At 33.9% G+C, this 16,470-nt stretch overlaps 1 non-coding gene across 1 annotated transcript; it reads right to left on the bottom strand.

The window, feature by feature from the left end:
* Nucleotides 1-4,293: 4,293 nt before the first annotated feature.
* trnal-cag (transfer RNA leucine (anticodon CAG)) lies at nucleotides 4,294-4,376 on the bottom strand. Its single transcript has one exon. It is a non-coding gene; the product is annotated as a tRNA-Leu (tRNA).
* Nucleotides 4,377-16,470: the final 12,094 nt, after the last annotated feature.

The following is a 16,470-nucleotide window of genomic DNA, read 5'->3' as shown; positions in this document are numbered from 1 at the left end:
ATAATAAACTGCACACTGCGGATTATAATAAACTGCACACTGTGGATTATAATAAACTGCACACTGTGGATTATAATAAAACTGCACACTGTGGATTATAATAAAACTGTACATTGTGGATTATAATAAACTGCACACTGTGGATTATAATAAAACTGTACATTGTGGATTATAATAAACTGCACATTGTGGATTATAATAAACTGCACACTGTGGATTATAATAAACTGCACACTGTGGATTATAATAAAACTGTACATTGTGGATTATAATAAACTGCACACTGTGGATTATAATAAAACTGTACATTGTGGGTTATAATAAACTGCACACTGCGGATTATAATAAACTGCACACTGTGGATTATAATAAAACTGTACACTGTGGATTGTAATAAACTGCACACTGCGGATTATAATAAACTGCACACTGTGGATTATAATAAACTGTACACTGTGGATTATAATAAACTGCACACTGTGGATTATAATAAACTGTACACTGTGGATTATAATAAACTGCACACTGTGGATTATAATAAACTGCACACTGTGGATTATAATAAACTGCACACTGTGGATTATAATAAACTGCACACTGTGGATTATAATAAACTGCACATTGTGGATTATAATAAACTGTACACTGTGGATTATAATAAACTGTACACTGTGGATTATAATAAACTGCACACTGTGGATTATAATAAACTGCACACTGTGGATTATAATAAACTGCACACTGTGGATTATAATAAACTGCACACTGTGGATTATAATAAACTGCACACTGTGGATTATAATAAACTGCACACTGTGGATTATAATAAACTGCACACTGTGGATTATAATAAACTGCACACTGTGGATTATAATAAACTGCACACTGTGGATTATAATAAACTGCACACTGTGGATTATAATAAACTGTACACTGTGGATTATAATAAACTGCACACTGTGGATTATAATAAACTGAACACTGTGGATTATAATAAACTGCACACTGTGGATTATAATAAACTGCACACTGTGGATTATAATAAACTGTACACTGTGGATTATAATAAACTGAACACTCTGGATTATAATAAACTGCACATTGTAGAATATAATAAACTGCACACTGTGGATTATAATAAGAACATAAGAACATAAGAAATTGGAGCAGGAGTAGGCCAATCGGCCCCTCGAGCCTGCTCCGCCATTCAATAAGATCATGGCTGATCTGATCCCAACCACAAATCTAAAGAACACAAGAAGTCGGAGCTGGACCCGGCCACATAGCCCCTGGGCCCTCTCCGCCACCCACAGGGCATTGACCGATCCGAACTCAGCTTCATGTCCAATTTCCTGCCCGCTCCCCATAACCCCTAATTCCCTTTACTTCTAGGAAACTGTCTATTTCTGTTTTAAATTTATTTAATGATGTAGCTTCCACAGCTTCCTGGGGCAGCAAATTCCACAGACCTACCACCCTCTGAGTGAAGAAGTTTCTCCTCATCTCAGTTTTGAAAGAGCAGCCCCTTATTCTAAGATTATGCCCCCTAGTTCTAGTTTCACCCATCTTTGGGAACATCCTTACTGCATCCACCCGATCAAGACCCTTCACAATCTTATATGTTTCAATAAGATCGCCTCTCATTCTTCTGAACTCCAATGAGTAGAGTCCCAATCTACTCAACCTCTCCTCATATGTCCGCCCCCTCATCCCCGGGATTAACCGAGTGAACCTTCTTTGTACTGCCTCGAGAGCAAGTATGTATTTTCTTAAGTATGGAGACCAAAACTGTATGCAGTATTCCAGGTGCGGTCTCACCAATACCTTATATAACTGCAGCAATACCTCCTTGTTTTTATATTCTATCCCCCTAGCAATAAAAGCCAACATTCCGTTGGCTTTCTTGATCACCTGCTGCACCTGCATACCAACTTTTTGATTTTCTTGCACTAGGACCCCCAGATCCCTTTGTACTGCAGTACTTTCCAGTCTCTCGCCATTAAGAAAATAACTTGCTCTCTGATTTTTCCTGCCAAAGTGCATAACCTCACATTTTCCAATATTATATTGCATCTGCCAAATCTCCGCCCACTCACCCAGCCTGTCTATATCCCCTTGCAGGTTTTTATGTCCTCCTCACTCTCTACTTTCCCTCCCATCTTTGTATCATCTGCAAATTTTGATATGTTGCACTCGGTCCCCTCCTCCAAATCGTTAATATAGATTGTAAAGAGTTGGGGACCCAGCACCGACCCCTGTGGAACACCACCGGCTACTGGTTGCCAGTCCGAAAATGAACCATTTATCCCAACTCTCTGCTTCCTGTTCGATAACCAATCCTCCACCCATGCCAGAATATTACCCACAATCCCGTGATTTTTTATCTTAAGTAATAATCTTTTATGTGGCACCTTGTCGAATGCCTTCTGGAAGTCCAAATACACTATGTCCACTGGTTCCCCTTTATCCACCCTATACGTTATATCCTCGAAGAACTCAAGCAAATTTGTCAGACATGACTTCCCCTTCATAAAGCCATGCTGACTTTGTCCTATTAAATTATGCTTATCTAAATGTTCCGTTACTGTCTCCTTAATAATAGACTCCAAAATTTTACCCACCACAGATGTTAAGCTAACTGGCCTATAATTTCCAGCCTACTACCCTTTTTAAATAACGGTGTTACATTAGCAGTTTTCCAATCTGCCGGGACCTCTCCTGAGTCCAGGGAATTTTGGAAAACTATCACCAAAGCATCCACAATCCCTACTGCCACTTCCCTCAAGACCCTAGGATGGAAGCCATCAGGTCCAGGGGATTTATCCGCCTTGAGTCCCATTATTTTACTGAGTACCATCTCCTGAGTGATTTTAATCGTATTTAGCTCCTCCCCCCCGAGAGTCCCCTGTTTGTCCAGTGTTGGGATATTCTTAGTGTCCTCTACTGTAAAGACTGAAACAAAATATTTGTTCAGCATTTTTGCCATCTCCATGTTTCCCACCATTAATTTCCCGGTCTCATCCTCTAAGGGACCTATGTTTGCCTTAGCCACCCTTTTTCTTTTTATATAACTATAGAAACTCTTGCTATCTGTTTTTATATTTTTTGCTAATTTCTTTTCATAATCTAACTTCCCTTTCTTAATCAATCCTTTAGTTACTTTTTGCTGTCTTTTGAAGAATTCCCAATCTTCTATCCTCCCACTAAGTTTGGCTACCTTATATGTCCTTGTTTTTAGTCGGATACTATCCTTGATTTCTTTACTTAGCCACGGATGGCTGTCATTTCTTTTACACCCTTTTTTCCTCAGTGGAATATATTTATTTTGAAAGTTGTAAAATAACTCCCTAAATGAACACCACTGCTCATGTACCGTCTTACCCTTTAATCTATTTTCCCAGTCCACTTTAATCAATTCCGCTCTCATACCATCATAGTCTCCTTTATTCAAGCTCAGTACGCTTGTTTGAGAATCAACCTTCTCACCCTCTAATTGGATATGGAATTCAACCATGTTGTGGTCGCTCGTTCCAAGGGGATCCTTAACTAGGACATTATTAATTAATCCTGACTCATTACACAGGACCAGGTCCAAGGTTGCCTGCCCCCTTGTAGGATCAGTTACATACTGCTCAAGAAATCCATCCCTGATGCACTCAATGAACTCGTCCTCAAGGCTGCTCTGCCCAATTTGATTTGTCCAGTTAATATGATAATTAAAATCCCCCATAATTATGGCTGTTCCCTTATTACATGCCCCGACTATCTCCTGATTAATACTTCTTCCAGCAGAGTTGCAACTATTAGGAGGCCTATATACTACGCTCACTAATGTTTTTTTTCCCTTATTATTCCTTATCTCCACCCAAACTGTTTCATTATCTTGATGCTTTGTCCCAATATCATTTCTCTGTATTACAGTGATTCCTTCCTTTATTAACATAGCCACCCCACCTCCCCTTCCTTCCTGCCTGTCCTTCCTGATTGTTAAATACCCTGGCATATTTAATTCCCAGTCGTTGTCACCCTGCAGCCATGTTTCTGGAATGGCCACAAGATCATACCCATACGTAGTTATTTGTGCCGTTAACTCGTCCATTTTATTACGAATGCTACGTGCATTCAGATAAAGAACTTTCAAATCTGTTTTGTGACGCTTAGTTCCTGCTTTTTCCTTTTTTAACACTTTACCTATTACTCCATACCTTCTGTCCCTTCCTGTTACGCTTTCCTCTGTCTCCCTGCTCAGGTTCCCAACCCCCTGCCACTTTAGTTTAAACCAAAAGTAAGCAATGTCAGAAGTGGGATTCGAACGCACGCCTCCAGAAGAGACTGCGACCTGAACGCAGCGCCTTAGACCGCTCGGCCATCCTGACTGCACATTGTAGAATATAATAAACTGTACACTGTGGATTATAATAAACTGCACACTGTGGATTACAATAAACTGCACACTGTGGATGATAATAAACTGCACACTGTGGATTATAATAAACTGCACACTGTGGATTATAATAAACTGCACACTGTGGATTATAATAAACTGCACATTGTAGAATATAATAAACTGCACACTGTGGATTATAATAAACTGTACACTGTGGATTATAATAAACTGCACACTGTGGATGATAATAAACTGCACACTGTGGATGATAATAAACTGCACACTGTGGATTATAATAAACTGCACACTGTGGATTATAATAAACTGCACACTGTGGATTATAATAAACTGCACACTGTGGATTATAATAAACTGCACACTGTGGATTATAATAAACTGTACATTGTAGAATATAATAAACTGCACACTGTGGATTATAATAAACTGTACATTGTAGAATATAATAAACTGCACACTGTGGATTATAATAAACTGTACATTGTAGAATATAATAAACTGCACACTGTGGATTATAATAAACTGCACACTGTGGATTATAATAAACTGCACACTGTGGATGATAATAAACTGCACATTGTAGAATATAATAAACTGCACACTGTGGATTATAATAAACTGTACACTGTGGGTTATAATAAACTGCACACTGTGGATTATAATAAACTGCACACTGTGGATTATAATAAACTGCACACTGTGGATTATAATAAACTGTACACTGTGGATTATAATAAACTGCACACTGTGGATTACAATAAACTGCACACTGTGGGTTATAATAAACTGCACACTGTGGATTATAATAAACTGTACACTGTGGGTTATAATAAACTGCACACTGTGGATTATAATAAACTGCACACTGTGGATTATAATAAACTGTACACTGTGGGTTATAATAAACTGCACACTGTGGATTATAATAAACTGCACACTGTGGATTATAATAAACTGCACACTGTGGATTATAATAAACTGTACACTGTGGATTATAATAAACTGCACACTGTGGATTACAATAAACTGCACACTGTGGATTATAATAAACTGCACACTGTGGATTATAATAAACTGTACACTGTGGATTATAATAAACTGCACACTGTGGGTTATAATAAACTGTACACTGTGGATTATAATAAACTGCACACTGTGGATTACAATAAACTGCACACTGTGGATGATAATAAACTGCACACTGTGGATTATAATAAACTGCACACTGTGGATTATAATAAACTGCACACTGTGGATTATAATAAACTGTACACTGTGGATTATAATAAACTGCACACTGTGGATTATAATAAACTGCACACTGTGGATTATAATAAACTGCACACTGTGGATTATAATAAACTGTACACTGTGGATTATAATAAACTGTACACTGTGGGTTATAATAAACTGTACATTGTGGATTATAATAAACTGTACACTGTGGATTATAATAAACTGCACACTGTGGATTATAATAAACCGCACACTGTGGATTATAATAAACTGTACACTGTGGATTATAATAAACTGCACACTGTGGATTATAATAAACCGCACACTGTGGATTATAATAAACTGTACACTGTGGATTATAATAAACTGCACACTGTGGATTATAATAAACTGCACACTGTGTATTATAATAAACTGTAAACTGTGGATTATAATAAACTGCACACTGTGGATTATAATAAACTGCACACTGTGGATTATAATAAACTGCACACTGTGGATTATAACAAACTGTACACTGTGGATTATAATAAACTGTACACTGTGGATTATAATAAACCGCACACTGTGGATTATAATAAACCGCACACTGTGGATTATAATAAACTGCACACGGTGGATTATAATAAACTGTACACTGCGGATTATAATAAACTGCACACTGTGGATTATAATAAACTGCACACTGTGGATTATAATAAACTGCACACTGTGGATTATAATAAACTGCACACTGTGGATTATAATAAACTGTACACTGTGGATTATAATAAATTGCACACTGTGGATTATAATAAACTGCACACTGTGGATTATAATAAACTGCACTCCGTGGATTATAATAAATTGCACACTGTGGATTATAATAAACTGCACACTGTGGATTATAATAAACTGCACACTGTGGATTATAATAAACTGCACACTGTGGATTATAATAAATTGCACACTGTGGATTATAATAAACTGCACACTGTGGATTATAATAGACTGTACACTGTGGATTATAATAAACTGCTCACTGTGGATTATAATAAACTGCACACTGTGGATTATAATAAACTGTACACTGTGGATTATAATAAACTGCGCACTGTGAATTATAATAAACTGTACACTGTGGATTATAATAAACTGCACACTGTGGATTATAATAAACTGCACACTGTGGATTATAATAAACTGCACACTGTGGATTATAATAAACTGCACACTGTGGATTATAATAAACTGCACACTGTGGATTATAATAAACTGTACACTGTGGATTTTTCATAAACTGCACACTGTGGATTATAATAAACTGCACACTGTGGATTATAATAAACTGCACACTGTGGATTATAATAAACCGCACACTGTGGATTATAATAAACTGCACACTGTGGATTATAATAAACTGCACACTGTGGATTATAATAAACTGTACACTGTGGATTATAATAAACTGTACACTGTGGATTATAATAAACTGTACACTGTGGATTATAATAAACTGCACACTGTGGATTATAATAAACTGTACAATGTGGATTGTAATAAACTGTACACTGTGGATTATAATAAACTGTACACTGTGGATTATAATAAACTGTACACTGTGGATTATAATAAACTGCACACTGTGGATTATAATAAACTGTACACTGTGGATTATAATAAACTGCACACTGTGGATTATAATAAACTGTACACTGTGGATTATAATAAACTGTACACTGTGGATTATAATAAACTGCACACTGTGGATTATAATAAACTGCACACTGTGGATTATAATAAACTGCACACTGTGGATTATAATAAACTGCAAACTGTGGATTATAATAAACTGTACACTGTGGATTATAATAAACTGTACACTGTGGATTATAATAAACTGCACACTGTGGATTATAATAAACTGTACACTGTGGAATATAATAAACTGCACACTGTGGATTATAATAAACTGCACACTGTGGAATATGATAAACTGCACACTGTGGATTATAATAAACTGCACACTGTGGATTATAATAAAATGTACACTGTGGATTATAATAAACTGCACACTGTGGATTATAATAAACTGCACATTGTGGATTATAATAAACTGTACACTGTGGATTATAATAAACTGTACACTGTGGATTATAATAAACTGCACACTGTGGATTATAATAAACTGCACACTGTGGATTATAATAAACTGCACACTGTGGATTATAATAAACTGCACACTGTGGATTATAATAAACTGCACACTGTGGATTATAATATACTGCACACTGTGGATTATAATAAACTGCACACTGTGGATTATAATAAACTGCACACTGTGGATTATAATAAACTGCACACTGTGGATTATAATAAACTGTACACTGTGGATAATAATAAACTGTACACTGTGGATTATAATAAACTGCACACTGTGGATTATAATAAACTGCACACTGTGGATTATAATAAACTGCACACTGTGGATTATAATAAACTGCACACTGTGGATTATAATAAACTGCACACTGTGGATTATAATAAACTGTACACTGTGGATAATAATAAACTGTACACTGTGGATTATAATAAACTGCACACTGTGGATTATAATAAACTGCACACTGTGGATTATAATAAACTGTACACTGTGGATTATAATAAACTGCACACTGTGGATTATAATAAACTGCACACTGTGGATTATAATAAATTGTACACTGTGGTTTATAATAAACTGCACACTGTGGATTATAATAAACTGCACACTGTGGATTGTAATAAACTGCACACTGTGGATTATAATAAACTGTACACTGTGGATTATAATAAACTGCACACTGTGGATTATAATAAACTGCACACTATGGATTATAATAAACTGCACACTGTGGATTATAATAAACTGTACACTGTGGATTATAATAAACTGCACACTGTGGATTATAATAAACTGTACACTGTGGATTATAATAAACTGTACACTGTGGATTATAATAAACTGTACACTGTGGATTATAATAAACTGCACACTGTGGATTATAATAAACTGCACACTGTGGATTATAATAAACTGTACACTGTGGATTATAATAAACTGCACACTGTGGATTATAATAAACTGTACACTGTGGATTATAATAAACTGCACACTGTGGATTATAATAAACTGTACACTGTGGATTATAATAAACTGTACACTGTGGATTATAATAAACTGTACACTGTGGATTATAATAAACTGTACACTATGGATTATAATAAACTGTACACTATGGATTATAATAAACTGTACACTATGGATTATAATAAACTGTACACTGTGGATTATAATAAACTGCACACTGTGGATTATAATAAACTGCACACTGTGGATTATAATAAACTGTACACTGTGGATTATAATAAACTGCACACTGTGGATTATAATAAACTGTACACTGTGGATTATAATAAACTGCACACTGTGGATTGTAATAAACTGCACACTGTGGATTATAATAAACTGTACACTGTGGATTATAATAAACTGTACACTGTGGATTATAATAAACTGCACATTGTGGATTATAATAAACTGCACACTGTGGATTATAATAAACTGTACACTGTGAATTATAATAAACTGCACACTGTGGATTATAATAAACTGCACACTGTGGATTATAATAAACTGCACACTGTGGAATATAATAAACTGCACACTGTGGATTATAATAAACTGCACACTGTGGATTATAATAAACTGCATACTGTGGATTATAATAAACTGTACACTGTGGATTATAATAAACTGTACACTGTGGAATATAATAAACTGCACACTGTGGATTATAATAAACTGCACACTGTGGATTATAATAAACTGCACACTGTGGATTATAATAAACTGTACACTGTAGATTATAATAAACTGCACACTGTGGATTATAATAAACTGCACACTGTGGATTATAATAAACTGCACACTGTGGATTATAATAAACTGCACACTGTGGATTATAATAAACTGCACACTGCGGATTATAATAAACTGCACACTGTGGATTATAATAAACTGCACACTGTGGATTATAATAAACTGCACACTGTGGATTATAATAAACTGCACACTGTGGATTATAATAAACTGCACACTGTGGAATATAATAAACTGCACACTGTGGATTATAATAAACTGCACACTGTGGATTATAATAAACTGTACACTGTGGATTATAATAAACTGCACACTGTGGATTATAATAAACTGTACATTGTGGATTATAATAAACTGTACACTGTGGATTATAATAAACTGCACACTGTGGATTATAATAAACTGCACACTGTGGATTATAATAAACTGCACACTGTGGATTATAATAAACTGTACACTGTGGATTATAATAAACTGTACACTGTGGATTATAATAAACTGCACACTGTGGATTATAATAAAATGCACACTGTGGATTATAATAAACTGTACACTGTGGATTATAATAAACTGTACACTGTGGATTATAATAAACTGTACACTGTGGATTATAATAAACTGCACACTGTGGATTATAATAAACTGCACACTGTGGATTATAATAAACTGCACACTGTGGATTATAATAAACTGCACACTGTGGATTATAATAAACTGCACACTGTGGATTATAATAAACTGCACACTGTGAATTATAATAAACTGTACACTGTGGATTATAATAAACTGCACATTGTGGATTATAATAAACTGCACACTGTGGATTATAATAAACTGCAAATTGTGGATTATAATAAACTGCACATTGTGGATTATAATAAACTGTACACTGTGGATTATAATAAACTGTACACTGTGGATTATAATAAACTGCACACTGTGGATTATAATAAAATGCACACTGTGGATTATAATAAACTGTACACTGTGGATTATAATAAACTGTACACTGTGGATTATAATAAACTGTACACTGTGGATTATAATAAACTGCACACTGTGGATTATAATAAACTGCACACTGCGGATTATAATAAACTGCACATTGTGGATTATAATGAACTGCACACTGTGGATTATAATAAACTGCACATTGTGGATTATAATAAACTGCACACTGTGGATTATAATAAACTGCACATTGTAGAATATAATAAACTGTAAACTGTGGATTATAATAAACTGTACACTGTGGATTATAATAAACTGCACACTGTGGATTATAATAAACTGTACACTGTGGATTATAATAAACTGCACACTGTGGATTATAATAAACTGCACACTGTGGATTATAATAAACTGCACACTGTGGATTATAATAAACTGTACACTGTGGATTATAACAAAACTGCACACTGTGGATTATAATAAACTGGACACTGTGGATTATAATAAACTGCACACTGTGGATTATAATAAATTGCACACTGTGGATTATAATAAACTGTACACTGTGGATTATAATAAACTGCACACTGTGGATTATAATAAACTGTACACTGTGGATTATAATAAATTGTACACTGTGGATTATAATAAACTGCACACTGTGGATTATAATAAACTGCACATTGTGGATTATAATAAACTGCAAACTGTGGATTATAATAAACTGTACACTGTGGATTATAATAAACTGTACACTGTGGATTATAATAAACTGCACACTGTGGATTATAATAAACTGCACACTGTGGATTATAATAAACTGCACACTGTGGATTATAATAAACTGCACACTGTGGATTATAATAAACTGCACACTGTGGATTATAATAATCTGCACACTGTGGATTATAATAAACTGTACACTGTGGATTATAATAAACTGCACACTGTGGATTATAATAAACTGCACACTGTGGATGATAATAAACTGTACATTGTGGATTATAATAAACTGTACACTGTGGATTATAATAAACTGCACACTGTGGATTATAATAAACTGTACGTTGTGGATTATAATAAACTGCACACTGTGGATTATAATAAACTGTACATTGTGGATTATAATAAACTGTACACTGTGGATTATAATAAACTGCACACTGTGGATTATAATAAACCGCACACTGGATTATAATAAACTGTACACTGTGGATTATAATAAACTGCACACTGTGGATTATAATAAACTGTACATTGTGGATTATAATAAACTGCACACTGTGGATTATAATAAACTGCACACTGTGGATTATAATAAACTGTACACTGTGGATTATAATAAACTGCACACTGTGGATTATAATAAACTGCACACTGTGGATGATAATAAACTGTACATTGTGGATTATAATAAACTGTACACTGTGGATTATAATAAACTGCACACTGTGGATTATAATAAACTGCACACTGTGGATTATAATAAACTGCACACTGTGGATGATAATAAACTGTACATTGTGGATTATAATAAACTGCACACTGTGGATTATAATAAACTGTACACTGTGGATTATAATAAACTGCACACTGTGGATTATAATAAACCGCACACTGTGGATTATAATAAACTGTACACTGTGGATTATAATAAACTGCACACTGTGGATTATAATAAACTGCACACTGTGTATTATAATAAACTGTTCACTGTGGATTATAATAAACTGCACACTGTAGATTATAATAAACTGCACACTGTGGATTATAATAAAAGGTACACTGTGGATTATAATAAACCGCACACTGTGGATTATAATAAACTGCACACGGTGGATTATAATAAACTGTACACTGCGGATTATAATAAACTGCACACTGTGGATTATAATAAACTGCACACTTTGGATTATAATAAACTGCACACTGTGGATTATAATAAACTGCACACTGTGGATTATAATAAACTGTACACTGCGGATTATAATAAACTGCACACTGTGGATTATAATAAACTGTACACTGCGGATTATAATAAACTGCACACTGTGGATTATAATAAACTGTACACTGTGGATTATAATAAAATGCACACTGTGGATTATAATAAACTGTACACTGTGGATTATAATAAACTGTACACTGTGGATTATAATAAACTGCACACTGTGGATTATAATAAACTGCACACTGTGGATTATAATAAACTGCACACTGCGGATTATAATAAACTGCACATTGTGGATTATAATGAACTGCACACTGTGGATTATAATAAACTGCACATTGTGGATTATAATAAACTGCACACTGTGGATTATAATAAACTGCACACTGTGGATTATAATAAACTGTACACTGTGGATTATAATAAACTGCACATTGTGGATTATAATAAACTGCACACTGTGGATTATAATAAACTGCACATTGTGGATAATAATAAACTGCACACTGTTGATTATAATAAACTGTACACTGTGGATTATAATAAACTGCACACTGTGGATTATAATAAAATGTACACTGTGGATTATAATAAACTGTACACTGTGGATTATAATAAACTGTACACTGTGGAATATAATAAACTGCACACTGTGGATTATAATAAACTGCACATTGTAGAATATAATAAACTGTAAACTGTGGATTATAATAAACTGTACACTGTGGATTATAATAAACTGCACACTGTGGATTATAATAAAGTGTACACTGTGGATTATAATAAACTGCACACTGTGGATTATAATAAACTGTACACTGTGGATTATAACAAAACTGCACACTGTGGATTATAATAAACTGGACACTGTGGATTATAATAAAATGCACACTGTGGATTATAATAAATTGCACACTGTGGATTATAATAAACTGTACACTGTGGATTATAATAAACTGCACACTGTGGATTATAATAAACTGTACACTGTGGATTATAATAAATTGTACACTGTGGATTATAATAAACTGCACACTGTGGATTATAATAAACTGCACATTGTGGATTATAATAAACTGCAAACTGTGGATTATAATAAACTGTACACTGTGGATTATAATAAACTGTACACTGTGGATTATAATAAACTGCACACTGTGGATTATAATAAACTGCACACTGTGGATTATAATAAACTGTACACTGTGGATTATAATAAACTGCACACTGTGGATTATAATAAACTGCACACTGTGGATTATAATAAACTGCACACTGTGGATTATAATAAACTGCACACTGTGGATTATAATAAACTGTACACTGTGGATTATAATAAACTGTACACTGTGGATTATAATAAACTGTACATTGTGGATTATAATAAACTGCACACTGTGGATTATAATAAACTGCACACTGTGGATTATAATAAACTGTACATTGTGGATTATAATAAACTGTACACTGTGGATTATAATAAACTGCACACTGTGGATTATAATAAACTGTACATTGTGGATTATAATAAACTGCACACTGTGGATTATAATAAACTGTACATTGTGGATTATAATAAACTGTACACTGTGGATTATAATAAACTGCACACTGTGGATTATAATAAACCGCACACTGGATTATAATAAACCGCACACTGTGGATTATAATAAACTGTACATTGTGGATTATAATAAACTGTACACTGTGGATTATAATAAACTGCACACTGTGGATTATAATAAACCGCACACTGTGGATTATAATAAACTGTACACTGTGGATTATAATAAACTGCACACTGTGGATTATAATAAACTGCACACTGTGTATTATAATAAACTGTTCACTGTGGATTATAATAAACTGCACACTGTAGATTATAATAAACTGCACACTGTGGATTATAATAAACTGCACACTGTGGATTATAATAAACTGTACACTGTGGATTATAATAAACTGTACACTGTGGATTATAATAAACTGCACACTGTGGATTATAATAAACGGTACACTGTGGATTATAATAAACCGCACACTGTGGATTATAATAAACTGCACACGGTGGATTATAATAAACTGTACACTGCGGATTATAATAAACTGCACACTGTGGATTATAATAAACTGCACACTGTGGATTATAATAAACTGCACACTGTGGATTATAATAAACTGCACACTGTGGATTATAATAAACTGTACACTGTGGATTATAATAAACTGCACACTGTGGATTATAATAAACGGTACACTGTGGATTATAATAAACCGCACACTGTGGATTATAATAAACTGCACACTGTGGATTATAATAAACTGCACACTGCGGATTATAATGAACTGCACACTGTGGATTATAATAAACTGTACACTGTGGATTATAATAAACTGCACACTGTGGATTATAATAAACTGTACACTGTGGATTATAATAAACTGTACACTGTGGATTATAATAAATTGCACACTGTGGATTATAATAAACTGCACACTGTGGATTATAATAAACTGCACTCTGTGGATTATAATAAATTGCACACTGTGGATTATAATAAACTGCACACTGTGGATTATAATAAACTGCACACTGTGGATTATAATAAACTGCACACTGTGGATTATAATAAACTGCACACTGAGGATTATAATAAATTGCACACTGTGGATTATAATAAACTGCACACTGTGGATTATAATAAACTGCACACTGTGGATTATAATAAACTGCTCACTGTGGATTATAATAAACTGCACACTGTGGATTATAATAAACTGTACACTGTGGATTATAATAAACTGCGCACTGTGAATTATAATAAACTGCACACTGTGGATTATAATAAACTGCACACTGTGGATTATAATAAACTGCACACTGTGGATTATAATAAACTGCACACTGTGGATTATAATAAACTGCACACTGTGGATTATAATAAACTGCACACTGTGGATTATAATAAACTGTACACTGTGGATTTTTCATAAACTGCACACTGTGGATTATAATAAACTGCACACTGTGGATTATAATAAACTGCACACTGTGGATTATAATAAACCGCACACTGTGGATTATAATAAACTGTACACTGTGGATTGTAATACTGTACACTGTGGATTATAATAAACTGTACACTGTGGATTATAATAAACTGCACACTGTGGATTATAATAAACTGTACACTGTGGATTATAATAAACTGCACACTGTGGATTATAATAAACTGTACACTGTGGATTATAATAAACTGCACACTGTGGATTATAATAAACTGTACACTGTGGATTATAATAAACTGCACACTGTGGATTATAATAAACTGTACACTGTGGATTATAATAAACTGCACACTGTGGATTATAATAAACTGTACACTGTGGATTATAATAAACTGTACACTGTGGATTATAATAAACTGCACACTGTGGATTATAATAAACTGCACACTGTGGATTATAATAAACTGCACACTGTGGATTATAATAAACTGCACACTGTGGATTATAATAAACTGTACACTGTGGATTATAATAAACTGTACACTGTGGATTATAATAAACTGCACACTGTGGATTATAATAAACTGTACACTGTGGATTATAATAAACTGCACACTGTGGATTATAATAAACTGCGCACTGTGAATTATAATAAACTGTACACTGTGGATTATAATAAACTGCGCACTGTGAATTATAATAAACTGCACACTGTGGATTATAATAAACTGTACACTGTGGATTATAATAAACTGCACACTGTGGATTATAATAAACTGCACACTGTGGATTATAATAAACTGCACGCTGTGGATTATAATAAACTGCACACTGTGGATTATAAGAAACTGCACACTGTGGATTATCATAAACTGTACACTGTGGATTATAATAAACTGCACACTGTGGATTATAATAAACTGTACACTGTGGATTATAATAAACTGTACACTGTGGATTATAATAAACTGCACACTGTGGATTATAATAAACTGCACACTGTGGAATATAATAAAC

Source organism: Heptranchias perlo, chromosome 36 (genome assembly GCF_035084215.1).
Source record: "Heptranchias perlo isolate sHepPer1 chromosome 36, sHepPer1.hap1, whole genome shotgun sequence".
Lineage (NCBI taxonomy): Eukaryota > Metazoa > Chordata > Chondrichthyes > Hexanchiformes > Hexanchidae > Heptranchias > Heptranchias perlo.
The sequence above is the reverse complement of the archived record's forward strand: the minus strand, read 5'-3'. Positions and strand labels throughout refer to the sequence as shown.